Raw genomic sequence first — 26,809 nt, forward strand, 5'->3', positions numbered from 1 at the left:
TCATTAGATCACATCATCTGGCTACAGACTCTTCCTGTAGACGAGCTGCCGAGTGGTTATGGCGTATGACTACTAATCCATTGTGCTCTGCATGCATGGTTTTTGAATCCCATACTTGTTGAAGTTACCTTCATCTCCAATGTTGAAACTCTAAATTATCTTTTTCAGCCCAAGCAGTGAATATTTCCAGCATTTCCTGTTCAAGAAGGCTGCTATCAAACTTTTCTAACATTTCAGTCTGGCAAAAGTAAACCCACTGTTTTCATTTGGCATGCTTGATGCCATCCTACATTGGCTGACATCTTCTTCCTTTTGAGTACTTTGACAACACAGATTTAGAATCTCTCCATTGCACTATCTAAGGAAGGGATATGAGAAAGACAAGTTTGACTTTATAGTATTTTTACAAGGAAAGTACACTGTTAAACATAGAAACTTCAGTACTGAGGCTATGAAAAGAAGTCACTGCTGAGATTCGAACTCAGGATCTCCTGTTTACGAGACAGGCGCTTTAACCAACTAAGCCACAGCACCACTTTGTGTAAGAGTAGAAAAGCACTACTGGTAGAGTCGCCCTCACCTCATGTCTTTCAGTGTCCTTGAATGTCTAGAGATAGACGACTTATGCAAATTCTTTCTTTACTGGACTAATTTTTAGGGCTTCAATAGTGACAAAAAATACAATCTTTATTGAATTACTGATATTAAAACCCTAAACTTTGGTTAATCTCTGATAAAGTTTGAGCTTGTCCAACTCTTGACATAATCCACTGTTGTAGATATGATAAGAGCCACTTTGCCAGAAGCTCATACACAATCTTTAGTGAAATTGCACAGACTTGTCAAAATCCTCATTAGATCACATCATCTGGCTACAGACTCTTCCTGTAGACGAGCTGCCGAGTGGTTATGGCGTATGACTACTAATCCATTGTGCTCTGCATGCATGGTTTTTGAATCCCATACTTGTTGAAGTTACCTTCATCTCCAATGTTGAAACTCTAAATTATCTTTTTCAGCCCAAGCAGTGAATATTTCCAGCATTTCCTGTTCAAGAAGGCTGCTATCAAACTTTTCTAACATTTCAGTCTGGCAAAAGTAAACCCACTGTTTTCATTTGGCATGCTTGATGCCATCCTACATTGGCTGACATCTTCCTTTTGAGTACTTAGACAACACAGATTTAGAATCTCTCCAATGCACTATCTAAGGAAGGGATATGAGAAAGACAAGTTTGACTTTATAGTATTTTTACAAGGAAAGTACATTGTTAAACATAGAAACTTCTGTAAGAGGCTATGAAAAGAAGGCACTGCTAAGATTCGAACTCAGGATCTCCTGTTTACAAGACAGGCGCTTTAACCAACTAAGCCACAGCACCACTTTGTGTAAGAGTAGAGTAGAAAAGCACTGCTGGTAGAGTCGCCCTCACCTCATGTCTTTCAGTGTCCTTGAATGTCTAGAGATAGACGACTTATGCAAATTCTTTCTTTACTGGACTAATTTTTAGGGCTTCAATAGTGACAAAAAATACAATCTTTATTGAATTACTGATATTAAAACCCTAAACTTTGGTTAATCTCTGATAAAGTTTGAGCTTGTCCAACTCTTGACATAATCCACTGTTGTAGATATGATAAGAGCCACTTTGCCAGAAGCTCATACACAATCTTTAGTGAAATTGCACAGACTTGTCAAAATCCTCATTAGATCACATCATCTGGCTACAGACTCTTCCTGTAGACGAGCTGCCGAGTGGTTATGGCGTATGACTACTAATCCATTGTGCTCTGCATGCATGGTTTTTGAATCCCATACTTGTTGAAGTTACCTTCATCTCCAATGTTGAAACTCTAAATTATCTTTTTCAGCCCAAGCAGTGAATATTTCCAGCATTTCCTGTTCAAGAAGGCTGCTATCAAACTTTTCTAACATTTCAGTCTGGCAAAAGTAAACCCACTGTTTTCATTTGGCATGCTTGATGCCATCCTACATTGGCTGACATCTTCTTCCTTTTGAGTACTTTGACAACACAGATTTAGAATCTCTCCATTGCACTATCTAAGGAAGGGATATGAGAAAGACAAGTTTGACTTTATAGTATTTTTACAAGGAAAGTACATTGTTAAACATAGAAACTTCTGTAAGAGGCTATGAAAAGAAGGCACTGCTGAGATTAGAACTCAGGATCTCCTGTTTACAAGACAGGCGCTTTAACCAACTAAGCCACAGCACCACTTTGTGTAAGAGTAGAGTAGAAAAGAACTACTGGTAGAGTCGCCCTCACCTCATGTCTTTCAGTGTCCTTGAATGTCTAGAGATAGACGACTTATGCAAATTCTTTCTTTACTGGACTAATTTTTAGGGCTTCAATAGTGACAAAAAATACAATCTTTATTGAATTACTGATATTAAAACCCTAAACTTTGGTTAATCTCTGATAAAGTTTGAGCTTGTCCAACTCTTGACATAATCCACTGTTGTAGATATGATAAGAGCCACTTTGCCAGAAGCTCATACACAATCTTTAGTGAAATTGCACAGACTTGTCAAAATCCTCATTAGATCACATCATCTGGCTACAGACTCTTCCTGTAGACGAGCTGCCGAGTGGTTATGGCGTATGACTACTAATCCATTGTGCTCTGCATGCATGGTTTTTGAATCCCATACTTGTTGAAGTTACCTTCATCTCCAATGTTGAAACTCTAAATTATCTTTTTCAGCCCAAGCAGTGAATATTTCCAGCATTTCCTGTTCAAGAAGGCTGCTATCAAACTTTTCTAACATTTCAGTCTGGAAAAAGTAAACCCACTGTTTTCATTTGGCATGCTTGATGCCATCCTACATTGGCTGACATCTTCTTCCTTTTGAGTACTTTGACAACACAGATTTAGAATCTCTCCATTGCACTATCTAAGGAAGGGATATGAGAAAGACAAGTTTGACTTTATAGTATTTTTACAAGGAAAGTACACTGTTAAACATAGAAACTTCAGTACTGAGGCTATGAAAAGAAGGCACTGCTGAGATTCGAACTCAGGATCTCCTGTTTACGAGACAGGCGTTTTAACCAACTAAGCCACAGCACCACTTTGTGTAAGAGTAGAAAAGCACTACTGGTAGAGTCGCCCTCACCTCATGTCTTTCAGTGTCCTTGAATGTCTAGAGATAGACGACTTATGTAAATTCTTTCTTTACTGGACTAATTTTTAGGGCTTCAATAGTGACAAAAAATACAATCTTTATTGAATTACTGATATTAAAACCCTAAACTTTGGTTAATCTCTGATAAAGTTTGAGCTTGTCCAACTCTTGACATAATCCACTGTTGTAGATATGATAAGAGCCACTTTGCCAGAAGCTCATACACAATCTTTAGTGAAATTGCACAGACTTGTCAAAATCCTCATTAGATCACATCATCTGGCTACAGACTCTTCCTGTAGACGAGCTGCCGAGTGGTTATGGCGTATGACTACTAATCCATTGTGCTCTGCATGCATGGTTTTTGAATCCCATACTTGTTGAAGTTACCTTCATCTCCAATGTTGAAACTCTACATTATCTTTTTCAGCCCAAGCAGTGAATATTTCCAGCATTTCCTGTTCAAGAAGGCTGCTATCAAACTTTTCTAACATTTCAGTCTGGCAAAAGTAAACCCACTGTTTTCATTTGGCATGCTTGATGCCATCCTACATTGGCTGACATCTTCTTCCTTTTGAGTACTTTGACAACACAGATTTAGAATCTCTCCATTGCACTATCTAAGGAAGGGATATGAGAAAGACAAGTTTGACTTTATAGTATTTTTACAAGGAAAGTACACTGTTAAACATAGAAACTTCAGTACTGAGGCTATGAAAAGAAGGCACTGCTGAGATTCGAACTCAGGATCTCCTGTTTACGAGACAGGCGCTTTAACCAACTAAGCCACAGCACCACTTTGTGTAAGAGTAGAAAAGCACTACTGGTAGAGTCGCCCTCACCTCATGTCTTTCAGTGTCCTTGAATGTCTAGAGATAGACGACTTATGCAAATTCTTTCTTTACTGGACTAATTTTTAGGGCTTCAATAGTGACAAAAAATACAATCTTTATTGAATTACTGATATTAAAACCCTAAACTTTGGTTAATCTCTGATAAAGTTTGAGCTTGTCCAACTCTTGACATAATCCACTGTTGTAGATATGATAAGAGCCACTTTGCCAGAAGCTCATACACAATCTTTAGTGAAATTGCACAGACTTGTCAAAATCCTCATTAGATCACATCATCTGGCTACAGACTCTTCCTGTAGACGAGCTGCCGAGTGGTTATGGCGTATGACTACTAATCCATTGTGCTCTGCATGCATGGTTTTTGAATCCCATACTTGTTGAAGTTACCTTCATCTCCAATGTTGAAACTCTAAATTATCTTTTTCAGCCCAAGCAGTGAATATTTCCAGCATTTCCTGTTCAAGAAGGCTGCTATCAAACTTTTCTAACATTTCAGTCTGGCAAAAGTAAACCCACTGTTTTCATTTGGCATGCTTGATGCCATCCTACATTGGCTGACATCTTCCTTTTGAGTACTTAGACAACACAGATTTAGAATCTCTCCAATGCACTATCTAAGGAAGGGATATGAGAAAGACAAGTTTGACTTTATAGTATTTTTACAAGGAAAGTACATTGTTAAACATAGAAACTTCTGTAAGAGGCTATGAAAAGAAGGCACTGCTAAGATTCGAACTCAGGATCTCCTGTTTACAAGACAGGCGCTTTAACCAACTAAGCCACAGCACCACTTTGTGTAAGAGTAGAGTAGAAAAGCACTGCTGGTAGAGTCGCCCTCACCTCATGTCTTTCAGTGTCCTTGAATGTCTAGAGATAGACGACTTATGCAAATTCTTTCTTTACTGGACTAATTTTTAGGGCTTCAATAGTGACAAAAAATACAATCTTTATTGAATTACTGATATTAAAACCCTAAACTTTGGTTAATCTCTGATAAAGTTTGAGCTTGTCCAACTCTTGACATAATCCACTGTTGTAGATATGATAAGAGCCACTTTGCCAGAAGCTCATACACAATCTTTAGTGAAATTGCACAGACTTGTCAAAATCCTCATTAGATCACATCATCTGGCTACAGACTCTTCCTGTAGACGAGCTGCCGAGTGGTTATGGCGTATGACTACTAATCCATTGTGCTCTGCATGCATGGTTTTTGAATCCCATACTTGTTGAAGTTACCTTCATCTCCAATGTTGAAACTCTACATTATCTTTTTCAGCCCAAGCAGTGAATATTTCCAGCATTTCCTGTTCAAGAAGGCTGCTATCAAACTTTTCTAACATTTCAGTCTGGCAAAAGTAAACCCACTGTTTTCATTTGGCATGCTTGATGCCATCCTACATTGGCTGACATCTTCTTCCTTTTGAGTACTTTGACAACACAGATTTAGAATCTCTCCATTGCACTATCTAAGGAAGGGATATGAGAAAGACAAGTTTGACTTTATAGTATTTTTACAAGGAAAGTACATTGTTAAACATAGAAACTTCTGTAAGAGGCTATGAAAAGAAGGCACTGCTGAGATTCGAACTCAGGATCTCCTGTTTACAAGACAGGCGCTTTAACCAACTAAGCCACAGCACCACTTTGTGTAAGAGTAGAAAAGCACTACTGGTAGAGTCGCCCTCACCTCATGTCTTTCAGTGTCCTTGAATGTCTAGAGATAGACGACTTATGCAAATTCTTTCTTTACTGGACTAATTTTTAGGGCTTCAATAGTGACAAAAAATACAATCTTTATTGAATTACTGATATTAAAACCCTAAACTTTGGTTAATCTCTGATAAAGTTTGAGCTTGTCCAACTCTTGACATAATCCACTGTTGTAGATATGATAAGAGCCACTTTGCCAGAAGCTCATACACAATCTTTAGTGAAATTGCACAGACTTGTCAAAATCCTCATTAGATCACATCATCTGGCTACAGACTCTTCCTGTAGACGAGCTGCCGAGTGGTTATGGCGTATGACTACTAATCCATTGTGCTCTGCATGCATGGTTTTTGAATCCCATACTTGTTGAAGTTACCTTCATCTCCAATGTTGAAACTCTAAATTATCTTTTTCAGCCCAAGCAGTGAATATTTCCAGCATTTCCTGTTCAAGAAGGCTGCTATCAAACTTTTCTAACATTTCAGTCTGGCAAAAGTAAACCCACTGTTTTCATTTGGCATGCTTGATGCCATCCTACATTGGCTGACATCTTCCTTTTGAGTACTTAGACAACACAGATTTAGAATCTCTCCAATGCACTATCTAAGGAAGGGATATGAGAAAGACAAGTTTGACTTTATAGTATTTTTACAAGGAAAGTACATTGTTAAACATAGAAACTTCTGTAAGAGGCTATGAAAAGAAGGCACTGCTAAGATTCGAACTCAGGATCTCCTGTTTACAAGACAGGCGCTTTAACCAACTAAGCCACAGCACCACTTTGTGTAAGAGTAGAGTAGAAAAGCACTGCTGGTAGAGTCGCCCTCACCTCATGTCTTTCAGTGTCCTTGAATGTCTAGAGATAGACGACTTATGCAAATTCTTTCTTTACTGGACTAATTTTTAGGGCTTCAATAGTGACAAAAAATACAATCTTTATTGAATTACTGATATTAAAACCCTAAACTTTGGTTAATCTCTGATAAAGTTTGAGCTTGTCCAACTCTTGACATAATCCACTGTTGTAGATATGATAAGAGCCACTTTGCCAGAAGCTCATACACAATCTTTAGTGAAATTGCACAGACTTGTCAAAATCCTCATTAGATCACATCATCTGGCTACAGACTCTTCCTGTAGACGAGCTGCCGAGTGGTTATGGCGTATGACTACTAATCCATTGTGCTCTGCATGCATGGTTTTTGAATCCCATACTTGTTGAAGTTACCTTCATCTCCAATGTTGAAACTCTACATTATCTTTTTCAGCCCAAGCAGTGAATATTTCCAGCATTTCCTGTTCAAGAAGGCTGCTATCAAACTTTTCTAACATTTCAGTCTGGCAAAAGTAAACCCACTGTTTTCATTTGGCATGCTTGATGCCATCCTACATTGGCTGACATCTTCTTCCATTTGAGTACTTTGACAACACAGATTTAGAATCTCTCCATTGCACTATCTAAGGAAGGGATATGAGAAAGACAAGTTTGACTTTATAGTATTTTTACAAGGAAAGTACACTGTTAAACATAGAAACTTCAGTACTGAGGCTATGAAAAGAAGGCACTGCTGAGATTCGAACTCAGGATCTCCTGTTTACGAGACAGGCGCTTTAACCAACTAAGCCACAGCACCACTTTGTGTAAGAGTAGAAAAGCACTACTGGTAGAGTCGCCCTCACCTCATGTCTTTCAGTGTCCTTGAATGTCTAGAGATAGACGACTTATGCAAATTCTTTCTTTACTGGACTAATTTTTAGGGCTTCAATAGTGACAAAAAATACAATCTTTATTGAATTACTGATATTAAAACCCTAAACTTTGGTTAATCTCTGATAAAGTTTGAGCTTGTCCAACTCTTGACATAATCCACTGTTGTAGATATGATAAGAGCCACTTTGCCAGAAGCTCATACACAATCTTTAGTGAAATTGCACAGACTTGTCAAAATCCTCATTAGATCACATCATCTGGCTACAGACTCTTCCTGTAGACGAGCTGCCGAGTGGTTATGGCGTATGACTACTAATCCATTGTGCTCTGCATGCATGGTTTTTGAATCCCATACTTGTTGAAGTTACCTTCATCTCCAATGTTGAAACTCTAAATTATCTTTTTCAGCCCAAGCAGTGAATATTTCCAGCATTTCCTGTTCAAGAAGGCTGCTATCAAACTTTTCTAACATTTCAGTCTGGCAAAAGTAAACCCACTGTTTTCATTTGGCATGCTTGATGCCATCCTACATTGGCTGACATCTTCTTCCTTTTGAGTACTTTGACAACACAGATTTAGAATCTCTCCATTGCACTATCTAAGGAAGGGATATGAGAAAGACAAGTTTGACTTTATAGTATTTTTACAAGGAAAGTACATTGTTAAACATAGAAACTTCTGTAAGAGGCTATGAAAAGAAGGCACTGCTGAGATTAGAACTCAGGATCTCCTGTTTACAAGACAGGCGCTTTAACCAACTAAGCCACAGCACCACTTTGTGTAAGAGTAGAGTAGAAAAGAACTACTGGTAGAGTCGCCCTCACCTCATGTCTTTCAGTGTCCTTGAATGTCTAGAGATAGACGACTTATGCAAATTCTTTCTTTACTGGACTAATTTTTAGGGCTTCAATAGTGACAAAAAATACAATCTTTATTGAATTACTGATATTAAAACCCTAAACTTTGGTTAATCTCTGATAAAGTTTGAGCTTGTCCAACTCTTGACATAATCCACTGTTGTAGATATGATAAGAGCCACTTTGCCAGAAGCTCATACACAATCTTTAGTGAAATTGCACAGACTTGTCAAAATCCTCATTAGATCACATCATCTGGCTACAGACTCTTCCTGTAGACGAGCTGCCGAGTGGTTATGGCGTATGACTACTAATCCATTGTGCTCTGCATGCATGGTTTTTGAATCCCATACTTGTTGAAGTTACCTTCATCTCCAATGTTGAAACTCTAAATTATCTTTTTCAGCCCAAGCAGTGAATATTTCCAGCATTTCCTGTTCAAGAAGGCTGCTATCAAACTTTTCTAACATTTCAGTCTGGCAAAAGTAAACCCACTGTTTTCATTTGGCATGCTTGATGCCATCCTACATTGGCTGACATCTTCTTCCTTTTGAGTACTTTGACAACACAGATTTAGAATCTCTCCATTGCACTATCTAAGGAAGGGATATGAGAAAGACAAGTTTGACTTTATAGTATTTTTACAAGGAAAGTACATTGTTAAACATAGAAACTTCTGTAAGAGGCTATGAAAAGAAGGCACTGCTGAGATTAGAACTCAGGATCTCCTGTTTACAAGACAGGCGCTTTAACCAACTAAGCCACAGCACCACTTTGTGTAAGAGTAGAGTAGAAAAGAACTACTGGTAGAGTCGCCCTCACCTCATGTCTTTCAGTGTCCTTGAATGTCTAGAGATAGACGACTTATGCAAATTCTTTCTTTACTGGACTAATTTTTAGGGCTTCAATAGTGACAAAAAATACAATCTTTATTGAATTACTGATATTAAAACCCTAAACTTTGGTTAATCTCTGATAAAGTTTGAGCTTGTCCAACTCTTGACATAATCCACTGTTGTAGATATGATAAGAGCCACTTTGCCAGAAGCTCATACACAATCTTTAGTGAAATTGCACAGACTTGTCAAAATCCTCATTAGATCACATCATCTGGCTACAGACTCTTCCTGTAGACGAGCTGCCGAGTGGTTATGGCGTATGACTACTAATCCATTGTGCTCTGCATGCATGGTTTTTGAATCCCATACTTGTTGAAGTTACCTTCATCTCCAATGTTGAAACTCTAAATTATCTTTTTCAGCCCAAGCAGTGAATATTTCCAGCATTTCCTGTTCAAGAAGGCTGCTATCAAACTTTTCTAACATTTCAGTCTGGCAAAAGTAAACCCACTGTTTTCATTTGGCATGCTTGATGCCATCCTACATTGGCTGACATCTTCTTCCTTTTGAGTACTTTGACAACACAGATTTAGAATCTCTCCATTGCACTATCTAAGGAAGGGATATGAGAAAGACAAGTTTGACTTTATAGTATTTTTACAAGGAAAGTACATTGTTAAACATAGAAACTTCTGTAAGAGGCTATGAAAAGAAGGCACTGCTAAGATTCGAACTCAGGATCTCCTGTTTACAAGACAGGCGCTTTAACCAACTAAGCCACAGCACCACTCTGTGTAAGAGTAGAGTAGAAAAGCACTACTGGTAGAGTCGCCCTCACCTCATGTCTTTCAGTGTCCTTGAATGTCTAGAGATAGACGACTTATGCAAATTCTTTCTTTACTGGACTAATTTTTAGGGCTTCAATAGTGACAAAAAATACAATCTTTATTGAATTACTGATATTAAAACCCTAAACTTTGGTTAATCTCTGATAAAGTTTGAGCTTGTCCAACTCTTGACATAATCCACTGTTGTAGATATGATAAGAGCCACTTTGCCAGAAGCTCATACACAATCTTTAGTGAAATTGCACAGACTTGTCAAAATCCTCATTAGATCACATCATCTGGCTACAGACTCTTCCTGTAGACGAGCTGCCGAGTGGTTATGGCGTATGACTACTAATCCATTGTGCTCTGCATGCATGGTTTTTGAATCCCATACTTGTTGAAGTTACCTTCATCTCCAATGTTGAAACTCTAAATTATCTTTTTCAGCCCAAGCAGTGAATATTTCCAGCATTTCCTGTTCAAGAAGGCTGCTATCAAACTTTTCTAACATTTCAGTCTGGCAAAAGTAAACCCACTGTTTTCATTTGGCATGCTTGATGCCATCCTACATTGGCTGACATCTTCCTTTTGAGTACTTAGACAACACAGATTTAGAATCTCTCCAATGCACTATCTAAGGAAGGGATATGAGAAAGACAAGTTTGACTTTATAGTATTTTTACAAGGAAAGTACATTGTTAAACATAGAAACTTCTGTAAGAGGCTATGAAAAGAAGGCACTGCTAAGATTCGAACTCAGGATCTCCTGTTTACAAGACAGGCGCTTTAACCAACTAAGCCACAGCACCACTTTGTGTAAGAGTAGAGTAGAAAAGCACTGCTGGTAGAGTCGCCCTCACCTCATGTCTTTCAGTGTCCTTGAATGTCTAGAGATAGACGACTTATGCAAATTCTTTCTTTACTGGACTAATTTTTAGGGCTTCAATAGTGACAAAAAATACAATCTTTATTGAATTACTGATATTAAAACCCTAAACTTTGGTTAATCTCTGATAAAGTTTGAGCTTGTCCAACTCTTGACATAATCCACTGTTGAAGATATGATAAGAGCCACTTTGCCAGAAGCTCATACACAATCTTTAGTGAAATTGCACAGACTTGTCAAAATCCTCATTAGATCACATCATCTGGCTACAGACTCTTCCTGTAGACGAGCTGCCGAGTGGTTATGGCGTATGACTACTAATCCATTGTGCTCTGCATGCATGGTTTTTGAATCCCATACTTGTTGAAGTTACCTTCATCTCCAATGTTGAAACTCTAAATTATCTTTTTCAGCCCAAGCAGTGAATATTTCCAGCATTTCCTGTTCAAGAAGGCTGCTATCAAACTTTTCTAACATTTCAGTCTGGCAAAAGTAAACCCACTGTTTTCATTTGGCATGCTTGATGCCATCCTACATTGGCTGACATCTTCTTCCTTTTGAGTACTTTGACAACACAGATTTAGAATCTCTCCATTGCACTATCTAAGGAAGGGATATGAGAAAGACAAGTTTGACTTTATAGTATTTTTACAAGGAAAGTACATTGTTAAACATAGAAACTTCTGTAAGAGGCTATGAAAAAAAGGCACGGCTGAGATTCGAACTCAGGATCTCCTGTTTACTAGACAGGCGCTTTAACCAACTAAGCCACAGCACCACTTTGTGTAAGGGTAGAGTAGAAAAGCACTACTGGTAGAGTCGCCCTCACCTCATGTCTTTCAGTGTCCTTGAATGTCTAGAGATAGACGACTTATGCAAATTCTTTCTTTACTGGACTAATTTTTAGGGCTTCAATAGTGACAAAAAATACAATCTTTATTGAATTACTGATATTAAAACCCTAAACTTTGGTTAATCTCTGATAAAGTTTGAGCTTGTCCAACTCTTGACATAATCCACTGTTGTAGATATGATAAGAGCCACTTTGCCAGAAGCTCATACACAATCTTTAGTGAAATTGCACAGACTTGTCAAAATCCTCATTAGATCACATCATCTGGCTACAGACTCTTCCTGTAGACGAGCTGCCGAGTGGTTATGGCGTATGACTACTAATCCATTGTGCTCTGCATGCATGGTTTTTGAATCCCATACTTGTTGAAGTTACCTTCATCTCCAATGTTGAAACTCTAAATTATCTTTTTCAGCCCAAGCAGTGAATATTTCCAGCATTTCCTGTTCAAGAAGGCTGCTATCAAACTTTTCTAACATTTCAGTCTGGCAAAAGTAAACCCACTGTTTTCATTTGGCATGCTTGATGCCATCCTACATTGGCTGACATCTTCTTCCTTTTGAGTACTTTGACAACACAGATTTAGAATCTCTCCATTGCACTATCTAAGGAAGGGATATGAGAAAGACAAGTTTGACTTTATAGTATTTTTACAAGGAAAGTACACTGTTAAACATAGAAACTTCAGTACTGAGGCTATGAAAAGAAGGCACTGCTGAGATTCGAACTCAGGATCTCCTGTTTACGAGACAGGCGCTTTAACCAACTAAGCCACAGCACCACTTTGTGTAAGAGTAGAAAAGCACTACTGGTAGAGTCGCCCTCACCTCATGTCTTTCAGTGTCCTTGAAGGTCTAGAGATAGACGACTTATGCAAATTCTTTCTTTACTGGACTAATTTTTAGGGCTTCAATAGTGACATAAAATACAATCTTTATTGAATTACTGATATTAAAACCCTAAACTTTGGTTAATCTCTGATAAAGTTTGAGCTTGTCCAACTCTTGACATAATCCACTGTTGTAGATATGATAAGAGCCACTTTGCCAGAAGCTCATACACAATCTTTAGTGAAATTGCACAGACTTGTCAAAATCCTCATTAGATCACATCATCTGGCTACAGACTCTTCCTGTAGACGAGCTGCCGAGTGGTTATGGCGTATGACTACTAATCCATTGTGCTCTGCATGCATGGTTTTTGAATCCCATACTTGTTGAAGTTACCTTCATCTCCAATGTTGAAACTCTAAATTATCTTTTTCAGCCCAAGCAGTGAATATTTCCAGCATTTCCTGTTCAAGAAGGCTGCTATCAAACTTTTCTAACATTTCAGTCTGGCAAAAGTAAACCCACTGTTTTCATTTGGCATGCTTGATGCCATCCTACATTGGCTGACATCTTCTTCCTTTTGAGTACTTTGACAACACAGATTTAGAATCTCTCCATTGCACTATCTAAGGAAGGGATATGAGAAAGACAAGTTTGACTTTATAGTATTTTTACAAGGAAAGTACACTGTTAAACATAGAAACTTCAGTACTGAGGCTATGAAAAGAAGGCACTGCTGAGATTCGAACTCAGGATCTCCTGTTTACAAGACAGGCGCTTTAACCAACTAAGCCACAGCACCACTTTGTGTAAGAGTAGAAAAGCACTACTGGTAGAGTCGCCCTCACCTCATGTCTTTCAGTGTCCTTGAATGTCTAGAGATAGACGACTTATGCAAATTCTTTCTTTACTGGACTAATTTTTAGGGCTTCAATAGTGACAAAAAATACAATCTTTATTGAATTACTGATATTAAAACCCTAAACTTTGGTTAATCTCTGATAAAGTTTGAGATTGTCCAACTCTTGACATAATCCACTGTTGTAGATATGATAAGAGCCACTTTGCCAGAAGCTCATACACAATCTTTAGTGAAATTGCACAGACTTGTCAAAATCCTCATTAGATCACATCATCTGGCTACAGACTCTTCCTGTAGACGAGCTGCCGAGTGGTTATGGCGTATGACTACTAATCCATTGTGCTCTGCATGCATGGTTTTTGAATCCCATACTTGTTGAAGTTACCTTCATCTCCAATGTTGAAACTCTACATTATCTTTTTCAGCCCAAGCAGTGAATATTTCCAGCATTTCCTGTTCAAGAAGGCTGCTATCAAACTTTTCTAACATTTCAGTCTGGCAAAAGTAAACCCACTGTTTTCATTTGCATGCTTGATGCCATCCTACATTGGCTGACATCTTCTTCCTTTTGAGTACTTTGACAACACAGATTTAGAATCTCTCCATTGCACTATCTAAGGAAGGGATATGAGAAAGACAAGTTTGACTTTATAGTATTTTTACAAGGAAAGTACATTGTTAAACATAGAAACTTCTGCAAGAGGCTATGAAAAGAAGGCACTGCTGAGATTCGAACTCAGGATCTCCTGTTTACGAGACAGGCGCTTTAACCAACTAAGCCACAGCACCACTTTGTGTAAGAGTAGAAAAGCACTACTGGTAGAGTCGCCCTCACCTCATGTCTTTCAGTGTCCTTGAATGTCTAGAGATAGACGACTTATGCAAATTCTTTCTTTACTGGACTAATTTTTAGGGCTTCAATAGTGACAAAAAATACAATCTTTATTGAATTACTGATATTAAAACCCTAAACTTTGGTTAATCTCTGATAAAGTTTGAGCTTGTCCAACTCTTGACATAATCCACTGTTGTAGATATGATAAGAGCCACTTTGCCAGAAGCTCATACACAATCTTTAGTGAAATTGCACAGACTTGTCAAAATCCTCATTAGATCACATCATCTGGCTACAGACTCTTCCTGTAGACGAGCTGCCGAGTGGTTATGGCGTATGACTACTAATCCATTGTGCTCTGCATGCATGGTTTTTGAATCCCATACTTGTTGAAGTTACCTTCATCTCCAATGTTGAAACTCTACATTATCTTTTTCAGCCCAAGCAGTGAATATTTCCAGCATTTCCTGTTCAAGAAGGCTGCTATCAAACTTTTCTAACATTTCAGTCTGGCAAAAGTAAACCCACTGTTTTCATTTGGCATGCTTGATGCCATCCTACATTGGCTGACATCTTCTTCCTTTTGAGTACTTTTTCAACACAGATTTAGAATCTCTCCATTGCACTATCTAAGGAAGGGATATGAGAAAGACAAGTTTGACTTTATAGTATTTTTACAAGGAAAGTACATTGTTAAACATAGAAACTTCTGTAAGAGGCTATGAAAAGAAGGCACTGCTGAGATTCGAACTCAGGATCTCCTGTTTACGAGACAGGCGCTTTAACCAACTAAGCCACAGCACCACTTTGTGTAAGAGTAGAAAAGCACTACTGGTAGAGTCGCCCTCACCTCATGTCTTTCAGTGTCCTTGAATGTCTAGAGATAGACGACTTATGCAAATTCTTTCTTTACTGGACTAATTTTTAGGGCTTCAATAGTGACAAAAAATACAATCTTTATTGAATTACTGATATTAAAACCCTAAACTTTGGTTAATCTCTGATAAAGTTTGAGCTTGTCCAACTCTTGACATAATCCACTGTTGTAGATATGATAAGAGCCACTTTGCCAGAAGCTCATACACAATCTTTAGTGAAATTGCACAGACTTGTCAAAATCCTCATTAGATCACATCATCTGGCTACAGACTCTTCCTGTAGACGAGCTGCCGAGTGGTTATGGCGTATGACTACTAATCCATTGTGCTCTGCATGCATGGTTTTTGAATCCCATACTTGTTGAAGTTACCTTCATCTCCAATGTTGAAACTCTACATTATCTTTTTCAGCCCAAGCAGTGAATATTTCCAGCATTTCCTGTTCAAGAAGGCTGCTATCAAACTTTTCTAACATTTCAGTCTGGCAAAAGTAAACCCACTGTTTTCATTTGGCATGCTTGATGCCATCCTACATTGGCTGACATCTTCTTCCTTTTGAGTACTTTGACAACACAGATTTAGAATCTCTCCATTGCACTATCTAAGGAAGGGATATGAGAAAGACAAGTTTGACTTTATAGTATTTTTACAAGGAAAGTACATTGTTAAACATAGAAACTTCTGTAAGAGGCTATGAAAAGAAGGCACTGCTGAGATTCGAACTCAGGATCTCCTGTTTACTAGACAGGCGCTTTAACCAACTAAGCCACAGCACCACTTTGTGTAAGGGTAGAGTAGAAAAGCACTACTGGTAGAGTCGCCCTCACCTCATGTCTTTCAGTGTCCTTGAATGTCTAGAGATAGACGACTTATGCAAATTCTTTCTTTACTGGACTAATTTTTAGGGCTTCAATAGTGACAAAAAATACAATCTTTATTGAATTACTGATATTAAAACCCTAAACTTTGGTTAATCTCTGATAAAGTTTGAGCTTGTCCAACTCTTGACATAATCCACTGTTGTAGATATGATAAGAGCCACTTTGCCAGAAGCTCATACACAATCTTTAGTGAAATTGCACAGACTTGTCAAAATCCTCATTAGATCACATCATCTGGCTACAGACTCTTCCTGTAGACGAGCTGCCGAGTGGTTATGGCGTATGACTACTAATCCATTGTGCTCTGCATGCATGGTTTTTGAATCCCATACTTGTTGAAGTTACCTTCATCTCCAATGTTGAAACTCTAAATTATCTTTTTCAGCCCAAGCAGTGAATATTTCCAGCATTTCCTGTTCAAGAAGGCTGCTATCAAACTTTTCTAACATTTCAGTCTGGCAAAAGTAAACCCACTGTTTTCATTTGGCATGCTTGATGCCATCCTACATTGGCTGACATCTTCTTCCTTTTGAGTACTTTGACAACACAGATTTAGAATCTCTCCATTGCACTATCTAAGGAAGGGATATGAGAAAGACAAGTTTGACTTTATAGTATTTTTACAAGGAAAGTACACTGTTAAACATAGAAACTTCAGTACTGAGGCTATGAAAAGAAGGCACTGCTGAGATTCGAACTCAGGATCTCCTGTTTACGAGACAGGCGCTTTAACCAACTAAGCCACAGCACCACTTTGTGTAAGAGTAGAAAAGCACTACTGGTAGAGTCGCCCTCACCTCATGTCTTTCAGTGTCCTTGAAGGTCTAGAGATAGACGACTTATGCAAATTCTTTCTTTACTGGACTAATTTTTAGGGCTTCAATAGTGACATAAAATACAATCTTTATTGAATTACTGATATTAAAACCCTAAACTTTGGTTAATCTCTGATAAAGTTTGAGCTTGTCCAACTCTTGACATAATCCACTGTTGTAGATATGATAAGAGCCACTTTGCCAGAAGCTCATACACAATCTTTAGTGAAATTGCACAGACTTGTCAAAATCCTCATTAGATCACATCATCTGGCTACAGACTCTTCCTGTAGACGAGCTGCCGAGTGGTTATGGCGTATGACTACTAATCCATTGTGCTCTGCATGCATGGTTTTTGAATCCCATACTTGTTGAAGTTACCTTCATCTCCAATGTTGAAACTCTAAATTATCTTTTTCAGCCCAAGCAGTGAATATTTCCAGCATTTCCTGTTCAAGAAGGCTGCTATCAAACTTTTCTAACATTTCAGTCTGGCAAAAGTAAACCCACTGTTTTCATTTGGCATGCTTGATGCCATCCTACATTGGCTGACATCTTCTTCCTTTTGAGTACTTTGACAACACAGATTTAGAATCTCTCCATTGCACTATCTAAGGAAGGGATATGAGAAAGACAAGTTTGACTTTATAGTATTTTTACAAGGAAAGTACACTGTTAAACATAGAAACTTCAGTACTGAGGCTATGAAAAGAAGGCACTGCTGAGATTCGAACTCAGGATCTCCTGTTTACAAGACAGGCGCTTTAACCAACTAAGCCACAGCACCACTTTGTGTAAGAGTAGAAAAGCACTACTGGTAGAGTCGCCCTCACCTCATGTCTTTCAGTGTCCTTGAATGTCTAGAGATAGACGACTTATGCAAATTCTTTCTTTACTGGACTAATTTTTAGGGCTTCAATAGTGACAAAAAATACAATCTTTATTGAATTACTGATATTAAAACCCTAAACTTTGGTTAATCTCTGATAAAGTTTGAGCTTGTCCAACTCTTGACATAATCCACTGTTGTAGATATGATAAGAGCCACTTTGCCAGAAGCTCATACACAATCTTTAGTGAAATTGCACAGACTTGTCAAAATCCTCATTAGATCACATCATCTGGCTACAGACTCTTCCTGTAGACGAGCTGCCGAGTGGTTATGGCGTATGACTACTAATCCATTGTGCTCTGCATGCATGGTTTTTGAATCCCATACTTGTTGAAGTTACCTTCATCTCCAATGTTGAAACTCTACATTATCTTTTTCAGCCCAAGCAGTGAATATTTCCAGCATTTCCTGTTCAAGAAGGCTGCTATCAAACTTTTCTAACATTTCAGTCTGGCAAAAGTAAACCCACTGTTTTCATTTGCATGCTTGATGCCATCCTACATTGGCTGACATCTTCTTCCTTTTGAGTACTTTGACAACACAGATTTAGAATCTCTCCATTGCACTATCTAAGGAAGGGATATGAGAAAGACAAGTTTGACTTTATAGTATTTTTACAAGGAAAGTACATTGTTAAACATAGAAACTTCTGCAAGAGGCTATGAAAAGAAGGCACTGCTGAGATTCGAACTCAGGATCTCCTGTTTACGAGACAGGCGCTTTAACCAACTAAGCCACAGCACCACTTTGTGTAAGAGTAGAAAAGCACTACTGGTAGAGTCGCCCTCACCTCATGTCTTTCAGTGTCCTTGAATGTCTAGAGATAGACGACTTATGCAAATTCTTTCTTTACTGGACTAATTTTTAGGGCTTCAATAGTGACAAAAAATACAATCTTTATTGAATTACTGATATTAAAACCCTAAACTTTGGTTAATCTCTGATAAAGTTTGAGCTTGTCCAACTCTTGACATAATCCACTGTTGTAGATATGATAAGAGCCACTTTGCCAGAAGCTCATACACAATCTTTAGTGAAATTGCACAGACTTGTCAAAATCCTCATTAGATCACATCATCTGGCTACAGACTCTTCCTGTAGACGAGCTGCCGAGTGGTTATGGCGTATGACTACTAATCCATTGTGCTCTGCATGCATGGTTTTTGAATCCCATACTTGTTGAAGTTACCTTCATCTCCAATGTTGAAACTCTACATTATCTTTTTCAGCCCAAGCAGTGAATATTTCCAGCATTTCCTGTTCAAGAAGGCTGCTATCAAACTTTTCTAACATTTCAGTCTGGCAAAAGTAAACCCACTGTTTTCATTTGGCATGCTTGATGCCATCCTACATTGGCTGACATCTTCTTCCTTTTGAGTACTTTTTCAACACAGATTTAGAATCTCTCCATTGCACTATCTAAGGAAGGGATATGAGAAAGACAAGTTTGACTTTATAGTATTTTTACAAGGAAAGTACATTGTTAAACATAGAAACTTCTGTAAGAGGCTATGAAAAGAAGGCACTGCTGAGATTCGAACTCAGGATCTCCTGTTTACGAGACAGGCGCTTTAACCAACTAAGCCACAGCACCACTTTGTGTAAGAGTAGAAAAGCACTACTGGTAGAGTCGCCCTCACCTCATGTCTTTCAGTGTCCTTGAATGTCTAGAGATAGACGACTTATGCAAATTCTTTCTTTACTGGACTAATTTTTAGGGCTTCAATAGTGACAAAAAATACAATCTTTATTGAATTACTGATATTAAAACCCTAAACTTTGGTTAATCTCTGATAAAGTTTGAGCTTGTCCAACTCTTGACATAATCCACTGTTGTAGATATGATAAGAGCCACTTTGCCAGAAGCTCATACACAATCTTTAGTGAAATTGCACAGACTTGTCAAAATCCTCATTAGATCACATCATCTGGCTACAGACTCTTCCTGTAGACGAGCTGCCGAGTGGTTATGGCGTATGACTACTAATCCATTGTGCTCTGCATGCATGGTTTTTGAATCCCATACTTGTTGAAGTTACCTTCATCTCCAATGTTGAAACTCTAAATTATCTTTTTCAGCCCAAGCAGTGAATATTTCCAGCATTTCCTGTTCAAGAAGGCTGCTATCAAACTTTTCTAACATTTCAGTCTGGCAAAAGTAAACCCACTGTTTTCATTTGGCATGCTTGATGCCATCCTACATTGGCTGACATCTTCTTCCTTTTGAGTACTTTGACAACACAGATTTAGAATCTCTCCATTGCACTATCTAAGGAAGGGATATGAGAAAGACAAGTTTGACTTTATAGTATTTTTACAAGGAAAGTACACTGTTAAACATAGAAACTTCAGTACTGAGGCTATGAAAAGAAGGCACTGCTGAGATTCGAACTCAGGATCTCCTGTTTACGAGACAGGCGCTTTAACCAACTAAGCCACAGCACCACTTTGTGTAAGAGTAGAAAAGCACTACTGGTAGAGTCGCCCTCACCTCATGTCTTTCAGTGTCCTTGAATGTCTAGAGATAGACGACTTATGCAAATTCTTTCTTTACTGGACTAATTTTTAGGGCTTCAATAGTGACAAAAAATACAATCTTTATTGAATTACTGATATTAAAACCCTAAACTTTGGTTAATCTCTGATAAAGTTTGAGCTTGTCCAACTCTTGACATAATCCACTGTTGTAGATATGATAAGAGCCACTTTGCCAGAAGCTCATACACAATCTTTAGTGAAATTGCACAGACTTGTCAAAATCCTCATTAGATCACATCATCTGGCTACAGACTCTTCCTGTAGACGAGCTGCCGAGTGGTTATGGCGTATGACTACTAATCCATTGTGCTCTGCATGCATGGTTTTTGAATCCCATACTTGTTGAAGTTACCTTCATCTCCAATGTTGAAACTCTACATTATCTTTTTCAGCCCAAGCAGTGAATTTTTCCAGCATTTCCTGTTCAAGAAGGCTGCTATCAAACTTTTCTAACATTTCAGTCTGGCAAAAGTAAACCCACTGTTTTCATTTGCATGCTTGATGCCATCCTACATTGGCTGACATCTTCTTCCTTTTGAGTACTTTGACAACACAGATTTAGAATCTCTCCATTGCACTATCTAAGGAAGGGATATGAGAAAGACAAGTTTGACTTTATAGTATTTTTACAAGGAAAGTACATTGTTAAACATAGAAACTTCTGTAAGAGGCTATGAAAAGAAGGCACTGCTGAGATTCGAACTCAGGATCTCCTGTTTACAAGACAGGCGCTTTAACCAACTAAGCCACAGCACCACTTTGTGTAAGAGTAGAGTAGAAAAGCACTACTGGTAGAGTCGCCCTCACCTCATGTCTTTCAGTGTCCTTGAATGTCTAGAGATAGACGACTTATGCAAATTCTTTCTTTACTGGACTAATTTTTAGGGCTTCAATAGTGACAAAAAATACAATCTTTATTGAATTACTGATATTAAAACCCTAAACTTTGGTTAATCTCTGATAAAGTTTGAGCTTGTCCAACTCTTGACATAATCCACTGTTGTAGATATGATAAGAGCCACTTTGCCAGAAGCTCATACACAATCTTTAGTGAAATTGCACAGACTTGTCAAAATCCTCATTAGATCACATCATCTGGCTACAGACTCTTCCTGTAGACGAGCTGCCGAGTGGTTATGGCGTATGACTACTAATCCATTGTGCTCTGCATGCATGGTTTTTGAATCCCATACTTGTTGAAGTTACCTTCATCTCCAATGTTGAAACTCTAAATTATCTTTTTCAGCCCAAGCAGTGAATATTTCCAGCATTTCCTGTTCAAGAAGGCTGCTATCAAACTTTTCTAACATTTCAGTCTGGCAAAAGTAAACCCACTGTTTTCATTTGGCATGCTTGATGCCATCCTACATTGGCTGACATCTTCTTCCTTTTGAGTACTTTGACAACACAGATTTAGAATCTCTCCATTGCACTATCTAAGGAAGGGATATGAGAAAGACAAGTTTGACTTTATAGTATTTTTACAAGGAAAGTACATTGTTAAACATAGAAACTTCTGTAAGAGGCTATGAAAAGAAGGCACTGCTAAGATTCGAACTCAGGATCTCCTGTTTACAAGACAGGCGCTTTAACCAACTAAGCCACAGCACCACTTTGTGTAAGAGTAGAGTAGAAAAGCACTACTGGTAGAGTCGCCCTCACCTCATGTCTTTCAGTGTCCTTGAATGTCTAGAGATAGACGACTTATGCAAATTCTTTCTTTACTGGACTAATTTTTAGGGCTTCAATAGTGACAAAAAATACAATCTTTATTGAATTACTGATATTAAAACCCTAAACTTTGGTTAATCTCTGATAAAGTTGAGCTTGTCCAACTCTTGACATAATCCACTGTTGTAGATATGATAAGAGCCACTTTGCCAGAAGCTCATACACAATCTTTAGTGAAATTGCACAGACTTGTCAAAATCCTCATTAGATCACATCATCTGGCTACAGACTCTTCCTGTAGACGAGCTGCCGAGTGGTTATGGCGTATGACTACTAATCCATTGTGCTCTGCATGCATGGTTTTTGAATCCCATACTTGTTGAAGTTACCTTCATCTCCAATGTTGAAACTCTAAATTATCTTTTTCAGCCCAAGCAGTGAATATTTCCAGCATTTCCTGTTCAAGAAGGCTGCTATCAAACTTTTCTAACATTTCAGTCTGGCAAAAGTAAACCCACTGTTTTCATTTGGCATGCTTGATGCCATCCTACATTGGCTGACATCTTCTTCCTTTTGAGTACTTTGACAACACAGATTTAGAATCTCTCCATTGCACTATCTAAGGAAGGGATATGAGAAAGACAAGTTTGACTTTATAGTATTTTTACAAGGAAAGTACATTGTTAAACATAGAAACTTCTGTAAGAGGCTATGAAAAGAAGGCACTGCTAAGATTCGAACTCAGGATCTCCTGTTTACAAGACAGGCGCTTTAACCAACTAAGCCACAGCACCACTTTGTGTAAGAGTAGAGTAGAAAAGCACTACTGGTAGAGTCGCCCTCACCTCATGTCTTTCAGTGTCCTTGAATGTCTAGAGATAGACGACTTATGCAAATTCTTTCTTTACTGGACTAATTTTTAGGGCTTCAATAGTGACAAAAAATACAATCTTTATTGAATTACTGATATTAAAACCCTAAACTTTGGTTAATCTCTGATAAAGTTGAGCTTGTCCAACTCTTGACATAATCCACTGTTGTAGATATGATAAGAGCCACTTTGCCAGAAGCTCATACACAATCTTTAGTGAAATTGCACAGACTTGTCAAAATCCTCATTAGATCACATCATCTGGCTACAGACTCTTCCTGTAGACGAGCTGCCGAGTGGTTATGGCGTATGACTACTAATCCATTGTGCTCTGCATGCATGGTTTTTGAATCCCATACTTGTTGAAGTTACCTTCATCTCCAATGTTGAAACTCTAAATTATCTTTTTCAGCCCAAGCAGTGAATATTTCCAGCATTTCCTGTTCAAGAAGGCTGCTATCAAACTTTTCTAACATTTCAGTCTGGCAAAAGTAAACCCACTGTTTTCATTTGGCATGCTTGATGCCATCCTACATTGGCTGACATCTTCTTCCTTTTGAGTACTTTGACAACACAGATTTAGAATCTCTCCATTGCACTATCTAAGGAAGGGATATGAGAAAGACAAGTTTGACTTTATAGTATTTTTACAAGGAAAGTACACTGTTAAACATAGAAACTTCAGTACTGAGGCTATGAAAAGAAGGCACTGCTGAGATTCGAACTCAGGATCTCCTGTTTACGAGACAGGCGCTTTAACCAACTAAGCCACAGCACCACTTTGTGTAAGAGTAGAAAAGCACTACTGGTAGAGTCGCCCTCACCTCATGTCTTTCAGTGTCCTTGAATGTCTAGAGATAGACGACTTATGCAAATTCTTTCTTTACTGGACTAATTTTTAGGGCTTCAATAGTGACAAAAAATACAATCTTTATTGAATTACTGATATTAAAACCCTAAACTTTGGTTAATCTCTGATAAAGTTTGAGCTTGTCCAACTCTTGACATAATCCACTGTTGTAGATATGATAAGAGCCACTTTGCCAGAAGCTCATACACAATCTTTAGTGAAATTGCACAGACTTGTCAAAATCCTCATTAGATCACATCATCTGGCTACAGACTCTTCCTGTAGACGAGCTGCCGAGTGGTTATGGCGTATGACTACTAATCCATTGTGCTCTGCATGCATGGTTTTTGAATCCCATACTTGTTGAAGTTACCTTCATCTCCAATGTTGAAACTCTACATTATCTTTTTCAGCCCAAGCAGTGAATATTTCCAGCATTTCCTGTTCAAGAAGGCTGCTATCAAACTTTTCTAACATTTCAGTCTGGCAAAAGTAAACCCACTGTTTTCATTTGGCATGCTTGATGCCATCCTACATTGGCTGACATCTTCTTCCTTTTGAGTACTTTGACAACACAGATTTAGAATCTCTCCATTGCACTATCTAAGGAAGGGATATAAGAAAGACAAGTTTGACTTTATAGTATTTTTACAAGGAAAGTACATTGTTAAACATAGAAACTTCTGTAAGAGGCTATGAAAAGAAGGCACTGCTAAGATTCGAACTCAGGATCTCCTGTTTACAAGACAGGCGCTTTAACCAACTAAGCCACAGCACCACTTTGTGTAAGAGTAGAGTAGAAAAGCACTACTGGTAGAGTCGCCCTCACCTCATGTCTTTCAGTGTCCTTGAATGTCTAGAGATAGACGACTTATGCAAATTCTTTCTTTACTGGACTAATTTTTAGGGCTTCAATAGTGACAAAAAATACAATCTTTATTGAATTACTGATATTAAAACCCTAAACTTTGGTTAATCTCTGATAAAGTTTGAGCTTGTCCAACTCTTGACATAATCCACTGTTGTAGATATGATAAGAGCCACTTTGCCAGAAGCTCATACACAATCTTTAGTGAAATTGCACAGACTTGTCAAAATCCTCATTAGATCACATCATCTGGCTACAGACTCTTCCTGTAGACGAGCTGCCGAGTGGTTATGGCGTATGACTACTAATCCATTGTGCTCTGCATGCATGGTTTTTGAATCCCATACTTGTTGAAGTTACCTTCATCTCCAATGTTGAAACTCTAAATTATCTTTTTCAGCCCAAGCAGTGAATATTTCCAGCATTTCCTGTTCAAGAAGGCTGCTATCAAACTTTTCTAACATTTCAGTCTGGCAAAAGTAAACCCACTGTTTTCATTTGGCATGCTTGATGCCATCCTACATTGGCTGACATCTTCCTTTTGAGTACTTAGACAACACAGATTTAGAATCTCTCCAATGCACTATCTAAGGAAGGGATATGAGAAAGACAAGTTTGACTTTATAGTATTTTTACAAGGAAAGTACATTGTTAAACATAGAAACTTCTGTAAGAGGCTATGAAAAGAAGGCACTGCTGAGATTCGAACTCAGGATCTCCTGTTTACTAGACAGGCGCTTTAACCAACTAAGCCACAGCACCACTTTGTGTAAGAGTAGAGTAGAAAAGAACTACTGGTAGAGTCGCCCTCACCTCATGTCTTTCAGTGTCCTTGAATGTCTAGAGATAGACGACTTATGCAAATTCTTTCTTTACTGGACTAATTTTTAGGGCTTCAATAGTGACAAAAAATACAATCTTTATTGAATTACTGATATTAAAACCCTAAACTTTGGTTAATCTCTGATAAAGTTTGAGCTTGTCCAACTCTTGACATAATCCACTGTTGTAGATATGATAAGAGCCACTTTGCCAGAAGCTCATACACAATCTTTAGTGAAATTGCACAGACTTGTCAAAATCCTCATTAGATCACATCATCTGGCTACAGACTCTTCCTGTAGACGAGCTGCCGAGTGGTTATGGCGTATGACTACTAATCCATTGTGCTCTGCATGCATGGTTTTTGAATCCCATACTTGTTGAAGTTACCTTCATCTCCAATGTTGAAACTCTAAATTATCTTTTTCAGCCCAAGCAGTGAATATTTCCAGCATTTCCTGTTCAAGAAGGCTGCTATCAAACTTTTCTAACATTTCAGTCTGGCAAAAGTAAACCCACTGTTTTCATTTGGCATGCTTGATGCCATCCTACATTGGCTGACATCTTCTTCCTTTTGAGTACTTTGACAACACAGATTTAGAATCTCTCCATTGCACTATCTAAGGAAGGGATATGAGAAAGACAAGTTTGACTTTATAGTATTTTTACAAGGAAAGTACACTGTTAAACATAGAAACTTCAGTACTGAGGCTATGAAAAGAAGGCACTGCTGAGATTCGAACTCAGGATCTCCTGTTTACGAGACAGGCGCTTTAACCAACTAAGCCACAGCACCACTTTGTGTAAGAGTAGAAAAGCACTACTGGTAGAGTCGCCCTCACCTCATGTCTTTCAGTGTCCTTGAATGTCTAGAGATAGACGACTTATGCAAATTCTTTCTTTACTGGACTAATTTTTAGGGCTTCAATAGTGACAAAAAATACAATCTTTATTGAATTACTGATATTAAAACCCTAAACTTTGGTTAATCTCTGATAAAGTTTGAGCTTGTCCAACTCTTGACATAATCCACTGTTGTAGATATGATAAGAGCCACTTTGCCAGAAGCTCATACACAATCTTTAGTGAAATTGCACAGACTTGTCAAAATCCTCATTAGATCACATCATCTGGCTACAGACTCTTCCTGTAGACGAGCTGCCGAGTGGTTATGGCGTATGACTACTAATCCATTGTGCTCTGCATGCATGGTTTTTGAATCCCATACTTGTTGAAGTTACCTTCATCTCCAATGTTGAAACTCTACATTATCTTTTTCAGCCCAAGCAGTGAATATTTCCAGCATTTCCTGTTCAAGAAGGCTGCTATCAAACTTTTCTAACATTTCAGTCTGGCAAAAGTAAACCCACTGTTTTCATTTGCATGCTTGATGCCATCCTACATTGGCTGACATCTTCTTCCTTTTGAGTACTTTGACAACACAGATTTAGAATCTCTCCATTGCACTATCTAAGGAAGGGATATGAGAAAGACAAGTTTGACTTT

General features: G+C 38.3%; 15 non-coding genes across 15 annotated transcripts; all 15 read right to left on the minus strand.

Moving 5' to 3' along the window:
- Positions 1-460: 460 nt before the first annotated feature.
- On the minus strand, positions 461-534 carry TRNAT-CGU (transfer RNA threonine (anticodon CGU)). The gene has a single exon. It is a non-coding gene; the product is annotated as a tRNA-Thr (tRNA).
- A 2,484-nt stretch (positions 535-3,018) lies between these two features.
- TRNAT-CGU (transfer RNA threonine (anticodon CGU)) lies at positions 3,019-3,092 on the minus strand. The gene has a single exon. It is a non-coding gene; the product is annotated as a tRNA-Thr (tRNA).
- A 777-nt stretch (positions 3,093-3,869) lies between these two features.
- TRNAT-CGU (transfer RNA threonine (anticodon CGU)) lies at positions 3,870-3,943 on the minus strand. Its single transcript has one exon. It is a non-coding gene; the product is annotated as a tRNA-Thr (tRNA).
- Positions 3,944-7,274: 3,331 nt separating this feature from the next.
- Positions 7,275-7,348, minus strand: TRNAT-CGU (transfer RNA threonine (anticodon CGU)). The gene has a single exon. It is a non-coding gene; the product is annotated as a tRNA-Thr (tRNA).
- Positions 7,349-12,397: 5,049 nt separating this feature from the next.
- TRNAT-CGU (transfer RNA threonine (anticodon CGU)) lies at positions 12,398-12,471 on the minus strand. Its single transcript has one exon. It is a non-coding gene; the product is annotated as a tRNA-Thr (tRNA).
- Positions 12,472-14,097: 1,626 nt separating this feature from the next.
- TRNAT-CGU (transfer RNA threonine (anticodon CGU)) lies at positions 14,098-14,171 on the minus strand. Its single transcript has one exon. It is a non-coding gene; the product is annotated as a tRNA-Thr (tRNA).
- Positions 14,172-14,947: 776 nt separating this feature from the next.
- On the minus strand, positions 14,948-15,021 carry TRNAT-CGU (transfer RNA threonine (anticodon CGU)). The gene has a single exon. It is a non-coding gene; the product is annotated as a tRNA-Thr (tRNA).
- A 776-nt stretch (positions 15,022-15,797) lies between these two features.
- On the minus strand, positions 15,798-15,871 carry TRNAT-AGU (transfer RNA threonine (anticodon AGU)). The gene has a single exon. It is a non-coding gene; the product is annotated as a tRNA-Thr (tRNA).
- A 782-nt stretch (positions 15,872-16,653) lies between these two features.
- On the minus strand, positions 16,654-16,727 carry TRNAT-CGU (transfer RNA threonine (anticodon CGU)). The gene has a single exon. It is a non-coding gene; the product is annotated as a tRNA-Thr (tRNA).
- A 1,626-nt stretch (positions 16,728-18,353) lies between these two features.
- On the minus strand, positions 18,354-18,427 carry TRNAT-CGU (transfer RNA threonine (anticodon CGU)). Its single transcript has one exon. It is a non-coding gene; the product is annotated as a tRNA-Thr (tRNA).
- Positions 18,428-19,203: 776 nt separating this feature from the next.
- TRNAT-CGU (transfer RNA threonine (anticodon CGU)) lies at positions 19,204-19,277 on the minus strand. The gene has a single exon. It is a non-coding gene; the product is annotated as a tRNA-Thr (tRNA).
- A 777-nt stretch (positions 19,278-20,054) lies between these two features.
- Positions 20,055-20,128, minus strand: TRNAT-CGU (transfer RNA threonine (anticodon CGU)). Its single transcript has one exon. It is a non-coding gene; the product is annotated as a tRNA-Thr (tRNA).
- Positions 20,129-23,467: 3,339 nt separating this feature from the next.
- Positions 23,468-23,541, minus strand: TRNAT-CGU (transfer RNA threonine (anticodon CGU)). Its single transcript has one exon. It is a non-coding gene; the product is annotated as a tRNA-Thr (tRNA).
- A 1,628-nt stretch (positions 23,542-25,169) lies between these two features.
- TRNAT-AGU (transfer RNA threonine (anticodon AGU)) lies at positions 25,170-25,243 on the minus strand. Its single transcript has one exon. It is a non-coding gene; the product is annotated as a tRNA-Thr (tRNA).
- A 782-nt stretch (positions 25,244-26,025) lies between these two features.
- On the minus strand, positions 26,026-26,099 carry TRNAT-CGU (transfer RNA threonine (anticodon CGU)). Its single transcript has one exon. It is a non-coding gene; the product is annotated as a tRNA-Thr (tRNA).
- Positions 26,100-26,809: the final 710 nt, after the last annotated feature.

Source organism: Anomaloglossus baeobatrachus, unplaced genomic scaffold (genome assembly GCF_048569485.1).
Source record: "Anomaloglossus baeobatrachus isolate aAnoBae1 unplaced genomic scaffold, aAnoBae1.hap1 Scaffold_3887, whole genome shotgun sequence".
Taxonomy (NCBI): Eukaryota; Metazoa; Chordata; class Amphibia; order Anura; family Aromobatidae; genus Anomaloglossus; species Anomaloglossus baeobatrachus.